The following is a 13161-nucleotide window of genomic DNA, read 5'->3' on the forward strand; positions in this document are numbered from 1 at the left end:
TTTGAGGTAAGTAAAAGGGGGATTATCCTAGTATATCCAATCCTATCACAGGAGTCCTTTACAAGCAGGGCATTTTCTCAGCAGAAGGGGATGTCACTGATATGCAAGCATGAGAAGGCATCACCGCATTGTGGCTGGCTTTGAAGATAGAGTGGGCCACATGTGGGGACAGCTGAGAGTGGTCCTTGCCCAACATCCAGCCATAAAGCAAGGACTTCCTCCTACAAGGAGCTGGATTCTTCACGCATGAGAACAAGCCTGGAAACCAAGTCTCCTCCAGAGCCTGAAGATCACAGCCTACCCTTGCATGGCCCTTGACCTCAGCTTTCTAAGACCTTCAGCAGAGAATCCAGCAAGAAGGTGCTGGATTTCTGAGCTACAGAACGGTGAGCTAATAAAAAGGTGTTTGAAGTCCCCCAGATTTGTGGTAATGAGTTACACAGTGATAGGAAATGAATACCAGTGTCCTCTATTAAAACTAAGGCTCTGCTGTTTTGAGAGCAAGTGGCCATCTGGGGATTGTCTCTCTTTTCGCTTACAGTTGCAAGTCATACTTCCTCCACTATCTACACATTTCCCAAATGCATCCCTTTCTGATTTTCAGCCTGGACTATATTTAAACTTGTATAAGCCCACCCTCACTCCTCACCTGCAGTCTTTTCTCTGAGCTCCCTCTTATCCTCCACTGCTAGGCTCACCTTCCAGAAACACAGCGGTGACCACGCTATCCTGATAATGAAAAGCTATTCATGAATCATTATTATATACTTTATTAACTGTAAATCCCTTCTGATGGGACTCAAATGCTCCAAGACATGTCTGGTGTCTACCTTTCTGGCATTATTTCCCTTCTCTTCACATCATGCACTGTTTGCTCCATCCAAACGGATGCATTTGCTCTTCTTCTAGCATGTTCTAAGTTGTGCCTTTGCACAGGTATGTACTTGAAACACATGCCAAGATAGTGCCCGTTCTTTACACGGAGTTCAGATGTGACCCAACACATGAGGACGTCTCGTGGAGTATGAGTGTCTTTTCCACTTCTAGTGTCCATTGCACGAGCATGTGGCCCTTGGAAGTCTAGGCCTCACAATCGAGCATGTGTTGTAGCCCTTCGAAGCTTGTGAAAGGCAAAATCTACATTGTATTTACCCTTGTATTCCTTCGAGCACTGGGTTCAATGCCTCGGTTGTGCACATGGCCCAAAACGATCAATCTGTGCACGTAGTAAAGAGTACCCAAGGATGTGAAGCTCCTCAGAACACATATACAATACGCATCTAAGTTTAAAGAATGCCAGATTACAGGGCATCATGTACCAAGTGACCGGAGCTTTTGCTGTTGTGGTTGTTCTTTGTTCATTGACTTTTCAAAGAAAGGAACAAAGAAAAGAGTAAAGGAAGATTAGACTCAAGTGGCATAAAAATGCCACATGCTCAGCGTGGCTACTTCCTAAGACTGAGATGAAAGGAAATATAAAACACCTTGCTTTTCTGTGGCATGGACCTCACAAATTAAGTCTCCATTGTTCTTTCTCAGATCAGGACTATTGCTATTAGTGATTCCCAGCCTGCTTCAATGAGTCCTGGGTCACAATGCCCAGCTGATGCTTCCTCTGCTGTTCTGCTCAAACTTCCAAAAATGTGCTGTTCCTTTGCTTCAGGCATCCTTTGCTCCTTAATTTCCAATCTAATTTAGGCAAACGGTAGAGGTCAGATGTAAAATAAATCTGATGAGTGCAGGATGGATACAAACTCCATAATCTAAGAGTCCTTCCTTGGAAGGCACTTGCTCTGCTTTTATTCAAAGAGAAAGAATACATAATTCTACTGCCTTAGGTCCATTAGTCAGACTCTCAAGTTCCAATTCCATCATTCCAGAAAAAAAGTGTAAACAAAACAAATGAGATTTAAAATAAAACTGCTGAAAAAGTAGGTGTTTGAGATGTGCATTCATATTCACAAAATCAAAATATTTTTGTTAAAATTCATACAAAAAGTATTTTTATATTCTGCGCTTTCAGAAGTAAGGCTCTATTTTCATTTTTGAAACTTAGTTCCAATAAAATAAGGTCAAGTTATAAGTGATTAGTGTAAATGTCATATAAAATGGAAACATTTCATAGGAAAAGGGTATCATTAGTAACTGTTTTTGTTTGTGAATCAAATTTCAAAAAGGGCATATTTTATTTAGTACTTTAAATGTTTCCTTATACTCTGTTACAGTGGCAGGATAAGGAACATTAGTACAGAAGGAATGTTACAGATGGTCTATCCAATCCTTTCATGGGAGAAGAAAAACTAAGTTCATGGAGTGTGGGTTTATTGTGCAAATTGTGTTGTGCACGTCTCAGGTCTGAGTCGTCAAACGGCCCTACACGTAAGGGAATGTGGTCATGGAATTAGGGTTTTGTGAGTTTAGTGATGCACAAATACACTCTTGGTACCTTCTGGTTCCACGCTGTGGTGGAGAACAACTAGAAGTCCTCCCTCCCTCCCAGATGCCCATGTAAAAAGAACAGCAGCCATCAAGAAGGAACACGCAATTGGTAAGAAAAGTAGAAGGTCAAATCTGAACAATAGATTCCTACAGGTTTCTGGAAGGACTCTTCATGTACGGAACTGAGCAGTGCAACCCCCTTCCAGAACATGTGTTTGATTATGTAAGGATATTCCCACTCAGAGAACAAGCAGCAGAGGCTAGAGGATGGGAGAAGGAGCTGGGTAATGAAGGCTGACTAGCAGGGAGATTCCCTAGGCAGTGTGCCAAGCTGCCTTCCTCAGGCCTGCACAAAAGAAACATCAAAGGGCTCCTGCCTTTCTAAGATGGAAGAGTGCCTGGAGAAAATGAATAACCAGGCTGAGTTATGGTATCCCAGGGTAAAGAGTATCCTTCTATCATTCAGGAACTCTGTGATACGAAATCCAATCCTGAAAGGCCTCCATCCAACAAAACCTTGCGAGTCCACAAATTGCTCATCTGGACTGAATACCTGGATGGCGTTCACATTCACTGGGGAAAAGTAATGGGAAAATGGAACATTACAAAACCACAGGAGAAGAAACTCCCACCAACCACTTTGTACAATCAACCCCATCTTCTGAAAATCCCAAGTCATGAATCAGTAAGAGCTTAGAAGGTAAGGAAAAAACAAAAAAATCAAAAACCCTGTACCTTAAAGATAAGACGGATCTCAAAGGAAAAAGATGATTTAGGAAAGAGAATGTCACACAAATACACACACACACACACACGCACACACACACTGACCTAGCCCTCAACAGCATTCAAATAATTTTGCATCCATTGACAAAAATTAGATTTATACGAAAAGATTTATATGAAATTATGAGAAATCCAGAAAGAATACTTGCAAATTAAAAATGTAAGGATGGAAATAATTCATTAGAAGGATGGAAGACAAAGTAAGAAACTCCTAGAACATAGAACTAAAAGATAAATACCTACAATTTGAGATATAAGTGATTTAGGTGCTCAATCAAGGGCTTGGATCATACCAGCCCAGCTTATAAAAACAGAAAACAAAAGGGAATAAATTATTTTTAAACCTATAAAGTCAGAAATGCATGGTTTTAGGTCAAAGGTGGTATGAATGAATGAGAACTCACATCCTTGTGAAATTTCAGAATGCCAAGAATGAGATAAACCTCACAGAGGGCAGAATATCTAATCAGCATAGATTATCTACAAAGGAATGAGATTAAGATTGGCTTTACGCATGTCACATGTGCGCATGGTTATATAACATCAAGAACAGTATCTCAGAGTTCTTAGGAAAAATGGTATGAGTCCAGTCAAACTATTAAGCCTGAAGAAGGAAAGCAAAAGCATATTCAAGCTTCATAAAATTTATATCCTACACAGTCTCCTTGATGACATAACTGGAAGATATATTTCAGGAAAATATAAAAAAGAGAATGTCTGGGTTTCAAGAAATGGTTGAACTAACCCAGGAGAGAGGATTGGAAGGGAGGGAAGGAGGGAATAAGGATGGAAGGGAGGAAAGAAGGGATGGAAGGAAGGGAAGGAAGGAGGGGGGGAGGGAAGGGAAAGGAAGGAAGGATGGAGGGAATGAGGGGAAGGAAGGATGGAGGGAATGAGGGGAAGGAAGGATGGAGGGAATAAGGGGAAGGAAGGATGGAGGGAATGAGGGGAAGGAAGGAGGGAGGGAATGAGGGGAAGGAAGGAGGGAGGGAATGAGGGGAAGGAAGGAGGGAGGGAGAGGAGGAGGGAGGGAAGAAGGAAGGAGGGAAGTAAGGGTAGGAAGGAAGGTGGGAGGAAGGGAAGGAGGGAAGGGGGGGAAGAAGGGAGGGGGAAAGAAGGAGGGGAGGAAAGGAAGGAAAGATGAAGGAATCAAGCAAGCAAGTAAGCAAGCAAGCAACATCTGAGAAGCCATCCTGGAAGCAAATATCCCACATCAGGACTAAAACTTCATGGACCTTTAAGGAAAAACAACAACAATGACAATTAAACTAAAAGAAAAATGGAATGGCTTCCATAAAAGTCGTAACACCACTACAAATGATAAGTAACTGAGTACATGCTTGAGAAAACAGGTGCTTATCTCACAAGGCATAAAGAGCGTGAGACATTCCCAAAGAGGGCCCGCTGCCCACAAAGAACGATACGTCAGGATGACTACATGTCAAACCTGAAGTGGACAACAGAGTCGAATGCGTAGTGAAGACGAAAAAGGCGTCCATGCAGGAGGGTAACTCCCACGCCCGTCATGAGCGACACTGGGCACGCTGCGTGAGAACCCCAAGAAAGCAATGTCTTCTGAGGCGTATGCACTGCTCATGTGGCCATGGCAGTAGGAATGGCTCAGCTAAGGGTGGACACGCTGCCCACGGTGCTCACAGCATTTTCAGGAGCCCACAAAAATGTACTGATTTAATATCACAGAAGAAAAACACACATATTAGGATCCAGTGAAAGGGTTTCATTTGTTTTTTCTTTCTCAGATCTGCAAATACGTACATGAAGTAGTAAATGGCTGAACAAATATGTTTATAGGGCTGCTTGTGGAGGGTGTCTCCCTGAACAGGACTGGTACCACCCGGGTCCGCGGCTGGGTGGCCATAGGTTTTGGGTAGCTGTCATTTTGGGATACCCTGTCAGTGGTCGATTCACAGCTTCCTTCCCGTTCTGTTTCTGCATGTTACTATTACTTTCAGCATCACTGGGTACACTCATTAGAACTAGCTGAAGGCAACAGAGACAAGATGCCCCTTTTTAGTATTTGTTCTCAGACATATTATTAAACTGTTTTCGGCTTTTGAGTATTTATACATTCCTGGATTGTTACAAAGCAGAATGATGGTTTCTTAATATCACCAAAATTTCCCATCATTGCAGCTCCAAACCACATATTGGCCACTGCAAGAAAGAAAAATCAACCAGTTGACATGCGGAGTCCAAGCCAATCCTGGGCCTTCTGCGGTTCCCCAGGCACCTTGTATTAATTTAAAGCGGGGGAGCCTGAAACATTTTCTCCAGATATAATGGGGTCGCTCCTGAGGGAAAATGCACCTCTAGAAGCCACCACGAGTGCATTCTAACTCTGCACTACCGTGCGCAAACATACTTCTAAAACGTACTGCAAAGTAAGTGTTTCTTTCTGCCTCATAGCTCAAACAGCTCTTGCTAATCGAAGAGAAACGGGAGAGAGAGAAACATAAGCATGGAATCTCATCCTATTTATGACTCAAAGCAGTTTTGGCTCTGGATGCACATGCAAATCAACTTTAAAAAATGAGCTCTAAAAAACAGAGAGGCATTTCCCACAAGCTTCCTACCCTGTTAGAACCCACGGAGTTAGAACCCACACTAGCATTTTTACAAACAAGTCTTGTGTTGGCCTTACTGTGCAACAGGACAGAGAAAAAAAATGACCTGAAGCAACAAAGCTACTGACACTGTAGACACATGATATACTGTCCAACGAACGTAAAGATTTGCTGGCCATGAGCCATCGTACCTAGAACACTGGTATTGACCTATGCCTTCTTACGCCTTCCAGATGAAGGCTGGCCCTAACGTTTAATGTCCTGCCTTTAATACTCATCTGCTCTATAAATGCCATGGATATTACTAAATCCATCTCTAAAATCGATCCTTGAGATTGACTCATCATCACATAATAGCCGTACCGGGCCTATTTACAAATTCTAAGATTGCATCTAACTAAGAACACAGTAAAGCTGAAATGAGGCACACAAATAATGTTGTTAAGACTCAATTGTATTATAATGGTTTAAAAATATCTCATTCGGTTAAAAACTCATGAAACTGAATCCCTTTTGAACTCGTTTTCCAAATCAATTGGCCATTCTCTTTAATCAATACAGTTAAACGACCACACATCACTAAAGCTGATTTCCAAATAGAAGACCTTGTAAAAACACGGTTCAATCCAATTTTTTCCCAATTTTAGTCTGTATCTCCTCCAAAGACTATTATTTTCTGGATTTTAGAACACTGTTCTCCGTGTAAAATTACCTTTATACTGCTGCATTTTATAGGTGTTCCAATGTGTGTTGCTGGTTTAATTGGGTGACTTTCCCTCTCTCTCGTCAATGGCACAGTTTCAGATTATCTGGATTTTCAAACATCTGAATAGCACTTGATCCCAGTCTTATGCACGCAGCGTCATTATAATACAATTAAAGCAAGCATCCCATATTACTTGAAAAGATCAAGGGCGTCTTTTTTATGTTTCCACTTCCTCCTCCCTCCTTCATATTGGAATGTATTAGCAAAAAAATATTTTGTAGAAGCTACTTAACCATCTTTAAGTTAGTGACACAGTTAATGCTAATGCATCCTGGTCACATGATCTTATCTGAGGATTTCCAGAGTTGATTCTTCGGAAATTTGCCAATCTTAATTCTATTAATCTTAGATGTCTGAGAGCCACGGTTATGCACTGTGCAAAGAAGGACTGATGGATACAGAGATCATAAGGTTTGGCAACACTGTTCATAATATTCAAGTTATAAGTCTTCCCTTGCAATTTCTGTGGCATTTTATTTCTCTTCACTTAGTTTCCAATTTGTGTTTCACTCTTTTAAAGGATGACATTAATACGTATCCACCCAAAAGGCACTGCCGAGAAAAGAAAAATGACTGTTTTCATAAGCATCTGTAGGCAGAATATTTTTTTCTTATTCCAAGTTAACACCATAAACATTTGTATACTTTTACACATTGAAGGAGAAGCTGACTTTTCTGCTTTATATTACTACAAAGTACTAAAGTCTGTATCTTTTCAAAACAAAATGACTCTGTGAAAAGGGCACATTGTATTAGACATATTAAAATACAAAATAGCCTCAGTGGACCATGAAAAGGATTACAAATTACACTTTTAAAAGTAAAATCAGTACCTATTTACGTGTGACTCTGCACTCTGTATGCATCTCTAAATATATAAGCATATTTTTCCTTACATTTCCACAGGAAAATAAATCAAGAGAAACAACCACAAAGATAACTAATTAAAATGCTTAGCATTATATTTTCTGCACAGAAGACATTATTTGACTCACTAGCGGTTAACGTGAAAGCCACTGTTACACTTCTCTGAGAAGCAGGCATGGCTGTGACCACACAATGTGCAAACATGGGCCCGTGGGTTCAGCGCCTGTGCATATACAGAAGAGAGGAGAAAGTAGGAACTGTCTCTAAAAATGTCAAGGGCATGGATGCATTTCCGATTCTGCTCTGTTTCTGTTTTTCATTATCATGTGTGACTTTTAATGAAACAAACGTTGTTCTTTCCCAAGCATTAGGTTAGGGAGTGGAGCAGTTGGACAGGCAGGGCACAGAGGATTTCTAGGGCAGTGAAGCTACTCTGTATGACACTATAATGGTGGACACATGCCATTCTATGTCCAAAAGCGCCGAACGTACAACCGCAATAGTGAACTCTGTGGTAAGATGTGGGGGTTGGGTGGTCACAATGGGTCAACGTGGGCACATCTTTGGTAAAAAATGTACAATTCTGGTAAGGGATGCTGATTATGGGGAAGGCCGTCTACGTGTGACGGAGCAGGAGCTATAGGACAAACCTCTGCACCTCCCTCCCAATCTTGTTATAAACCTAAAGCTGCCCTTAAAAAAAATTAAAACTTAAAAAATCACCAGGAATGGTGGCTCTGAGTTCAAGGAGCATACAGTCCCATGCAGTACATCATCATCGTCTACTGTTCCTGTAACTCCTGAGAGAGGTTCACAAAGCTGAGCCATGGCTCCTGAAACAGCCATGGCTGATCTCGAAACCTCAGAATGCAGGCAGTACAGCGCCGCCCAGCACTACGCTATCTGCAGCTCTCTTCAGATGCAAGGGGAGAATCCCCAAGTATCTCCTCAGATGCTCTGGGCTTTCAATGCCCTTTTTGCCCCTGGGTTCTCCATGTCTAGGATCCAATATTCTATGTTCACATGTCTAGAGAAATGGTACGTCAGGTGGGGATTCTTGTGGGCCATTTAAGTCTGATAAACATTCATTACAATATTATCTGGTGCTTTAATCAATTCATAGGATGGACTGTCTCTTCATCCACTACTTTTCTCCATAACATAATAACTACTTGCTTCATTTAAGAAGGACAAAACCAGAGAAAATTAGAGAAAGCAAAGTTAAGGTATAAACGTAGGCCCAATACATAAACCACATACGTTAAAAAGAGATGTACCCCAGGCAGATGGTGGGAAAGGGATATATCATAATACTCTGGAAAAGGATATTTCAAGACCCATGAAGAAAATATTAAACATCATTAATTGAGCACTTGCCATATTTTACTACCGGATGGAATACTTTGTCGACCATCCTAACAAGATTCCTGTTAGATATGTGTGTCTACACTCATTTCCTAACAAGAAAACCGAAGTTCCAAAGATTCAGTACTTGCTGAGGTCCCACGATGGTACAGGGATGAGATGGAATTTGCCCAAAGGCCTCTCCTGACCTACTGGCTCTTGTGTCTTTATCACAATGTTTTTATTCATTCTCGAAATATTAATCCCAATAACCTCCTTCCCAAATCTTTACCAAAAGGAAACCGTATTAACAAATCTAGTTATGTTCCAGGAAATACACATAGCAGTAAAAATTGTGAAATGCCCACAAAAGAGATTAGTAGACAAGGTTTTGGTATTTCGACCAAAAGACAACCATGAACTTAACAATTTATAATTCTGAAGCACATTTGGGATTGTGGAAAATGATGGTGAAAAAGTGTTAAACGAGAACGCATACTAAAACACCTTATGAAGAGCGTAATTTCTAACAAGAAAACGTAACTCTAAGACAATATTTAAAAATCACAACAAATTAAGAATTGTGTTTTAAGCAGGTTAGAATTCTGATGTTTTTAAATTTATATATTCTATAGCTTTTGACACTGAAAAAATATTAGTGCGAGTTGGGTGTAACTTGAACTTAATGAAAATCTTTGAAGAATCTCATTTGGATATCATTAACAAAACAGACCCATGAAGCCTGCAGCTTTATAACAGAAGAACAAACATACAGGCATTAATTAATACACCTCTGGCCATTTAACGCCTGCAGAAAGTGTGAGCCACCTTCTGCCATCAACAACCCTGCGTTTTGGGATTGTTGCTGCAAGCTCTCCGTATATAAGCTTCCTTACCTGAAAAAGGGTGCGTGTGGAGATCATCTGTTTGTTTGCTTTCAGTGGCCATATTCCACACATGGAGACACCCTAGGAAGAAAATGCAAAACAAGAAGCGAAGTCATTGGCCTGGCACGGTACGTAATAGTCTGAGAACAGTTTTGCAATGGTGAGTTGAGACAATCCGAAGCAATGAACTTGCAAACAGCTACGGATCACTTACACATCCCTGTACAGATTTTTAAGAGGTCCTAGCAAGGTTGACAGGTCTGTGATAGACATAGCAGGTTCAACAGGTGAGCTTTAGGACCACATTTTCATCCAAACGCTGGTGTAGTAATGTCATAGCTTCCTTCTGAGGGGACTGCCTATGACACTCTTGAGCTCCCGGGCACACAGAGAAGAGACGGGGCTCCCCATGCTCCATGCCGGTGGACTGGTCCCTAGTGAGAGTGATGCACAGGGGCAGCTGGCCCAAAGATTCGGAATGATCACAGCTGGAGAGACCACAGCACCTTGCTTGCCTGTCTCTCCCACACCCTAACATTCCGTGCCCGATATCTCCCGCACAACTCAAGGGTCAGTGCTCTCACATGACCCACGTACGCCCATCTTCGGAATGCACTGGGTCAGGTGATTCCTGCTGTCTAATCGATACATTCTTCTGTGCTTATTATCAGACTGATTGGATTCATGCATGTGATGCATGCTTTAAAGTGTTCACTATAATTACCCATGGTATACATCCATGAATACAAGAGAATTTATTTTTCTATTCATGGATTTTCGGCAGTTTCTAGTTTGGGGCTGGAAATCAAAAATTCAAATGGAAAATTCAACTTCCTGTGTGTACATTTTAACAACACAAGCAGATGATGCCCCCCAAAATGAGGCATGAAAATGGAGGATGGAGTGCAGTCATCCAGGATGAAGGTTTTCAAACCCTCTTTGCTATCTTGAACCCTCTATTTCTGCCACTCGTTACATATTCAAATGCTTTAAAAGAATCAATAGCCTATATTCAAGTTGCATATTAACTAAGTATGCAAATCAAGTGCAGGATGCCCACACCGAGCAGTGACACCACGTGATACGTTCAACTGATCTATATGCAGCTTCATTCTCCTCTGAATACGTTCGATATTCCCATCTGTCACCAGCACAACTTACCGAGGCACTTCAAAGACATCGGAGATGATTCTCTATCTGTAGACTGTGCGTGATGCTAAAATCACAGCTTCTAAGAGTATCCCCCGCCGAATTAGCTGTGCTCTTTTCTGGCTTGGGTGAGGATTAAGTGCTCTCTTCCTACCTGGCTAGTTAGTGTACAAAGTGCGCGGTCTACACAGCACCCATACCTCCCAGCTACCACTAGGAGCTTCTACAGACTGGCCAAAAACAATCCTAACATCCTGATCATACTTCTGGACATACATGAAAGAATGAACTTGACATATGTTTCCACAGAAGCCAGGAAGAAAAGTAATTTCAGAATTTGGGGTTTGTGCAGTGGCCTGGTTGTAAATGTCTTTTTAAGTGATTGAATTTCATCTTGTCTGAAAACTAAAGTAACAGGAAATAACTAAGAGGCCAAGAAATGAATTTATAACGTGATAACTTATGTAAGTTTTACATAAACACTTTGAAGAATGCAGTATGACTTTCAAGCGTCTCCAGTAATACCTGAAAACCAAAGAGACACTATGGTTTAGCGGCACCAAGCTGGAACAAAGAATTCTGTGACAGCAGACATCCTTAATTCCAAATCTGTCCCCCAATTTGCCTTCTTAGGAACACCAATATACCGTGTGTAGAATATTCCAGCAAAGACCATCACTTCCAAAAATGTGCAATGATCACATGGCCAACCTCTTTAATTCAGTTCAATTATTTATTATTTTATCTTCATTTTACCTATACTCAGGGTACCATTAGGAAAAGTCCCATTTTCATTCTTTCTTTCAGCAAACATTTCCTGAGTACATGGTATACCCCTGCCTCAGAGCTAAGGAAAGCGTATGTTATGGTGGGGACAGAGATGTATATAAGGTTTTGGATTTTTTTTTTTTTTTAATGAAAAACTTCTGTAAAGATTTCATCTCTTTTCAGGTTTTCAGACGGGAACATGCTTAAGGTATTTCTGTGTTAAGACTCTGAAATCCTTCCTATATCCCTAAAAGCCTCTAACTGAGTATCTTTATGCAACAAATTGAACTCCACATCCATTGTCTTTGTAACCCAACGGCATGGTAACTTTTTATCTTTCCTATAACATTCACTTCTCTTATTTTCCATCTTTAGATCTGTTTTCTTGTGGTTTTCAGCTGACTTATCTACAAAGAATTTACTAAGTTATCAACCATTTCATTGCTTGAATGGTCTCTTGAACTTTTCCAAATATCAGAAAAATTCCACTACTGGTGTTGGATTAGTACTGACCCTCTTGTTGTAGCCATTATGAACTTCAAATAATTTAATTTGAATTTACATGATGTTCACAACATTTACCTCCTGATGTATTTGTGCCTGAAAACCATAAGGCAGGATACTCTTTTTCAAATGCCATTTATTCTTATCTTTGTAGACAGCTCCATTTTTCAGCCACTCAGAATGACAGTTTTCTAGGACTTTGAAGGTCCTCATTCCTGAAGCTGTTCAAACACAGCTGGGTGCCCGTGTACCAGGGATGTAATAGGAAGCACCAAACAGTGCCGTGAATGTAATCTAGAAAGTGTCCAACTTCCCTTCCAACGCTCATATATCCTGAGGTCCTGTGAGTGAACGGATCAGTGTTTTCGCCTGACTTATGTTTTGAATCCTCCTCGGGGAATAAAAGTCTTCTTTTCCGGGGATCCAATAAATACAGAATGACCCAAAATGCTGATGAAATTTTACTGAGAACTACAATCTGCATAATTAGTATATGACTATTCAAGCATATTTATTTAAGGGGCCGAAAATTTTCCACTGTTTTTATTTTTCTTAGTAGGTTCCACGCCCAACACGGGGCTCGAACTCATGGTCTTAGATCAAGAACTGCATGCCTCACCAACTGAGCCAGCCAGGCGCCCCTATTTTTGTTTTTAAACGATGATTCTGCTTAGATGGAAAACGTTGGAATTTTTTTTATATTAAGTAAACTCTATGCCCAACATGGGGCTCAAACTCATAACCCCAAGATCAAGAGTCACATGCTCTCTCAATGGAGGCAACCAGGCGCCCTAAATGTCGGATTTTTACTTTTGCAAATGCAAAGGAGCCAGAGACAAGCAGATGATGTTTACTGTCTCCTTTTTGTTATTTCTTGCAATTTGTTACTGAAATATTTCAATGTTATAAGGCTTAACTTTGTTATTTCTTAAGCAATAAATTGTAGCTGGCCAGGACACAGGAAGAGGAGAACAGATCAGGAGTCAGCACTCTGGCTGCAGAAGATGTTAAGAAAATTTATGGTTCCCACATTCCAGAATTTTCTTCCAAAAACAACTAAAAGGGA

The 13161-nt window shown here is 40.8% G+C and overlaps 1 long non-coding RNA gene across 4 annotated transcripts in view; it reads right to left on the reverse strand.

Moving 5' to 3' along the window:
* LOC123802750 (uncharacterized) overlaps positions 1-13161 on the reverse strand; it is a 377446-nt gene that overhangs the window by 159487 nt on the left and 204798 nt on the right. For all 4 annotated transcript variants that reach the window (XR_015723501.1, XR_015723500.1, XR_006782633.2 and 1 more), the window contains one exon: positions 9684-9755. This is a non-coding gene — a long non-coding RNA (uncharacterized LOC123802750). The remainder of the gene's footprint in view (positions 1-9683; positions 9756-13161) is intronic.

The sequence above is a fragment of the Ursus americanus genome, chromosome X (assembly GCF_024610735.1).
Source record: "Ursus americanus isolate L20-20 chromosome X, mUrsAme1.1.p, whole genome shotgun sequence".
In the NCBI taxonomy this organism is placed as follows: Eukaryota; Metazoa; Chordata; class Mammalia; order Carnivora; family Ursidae; genus Ursus; species Ursus americanus.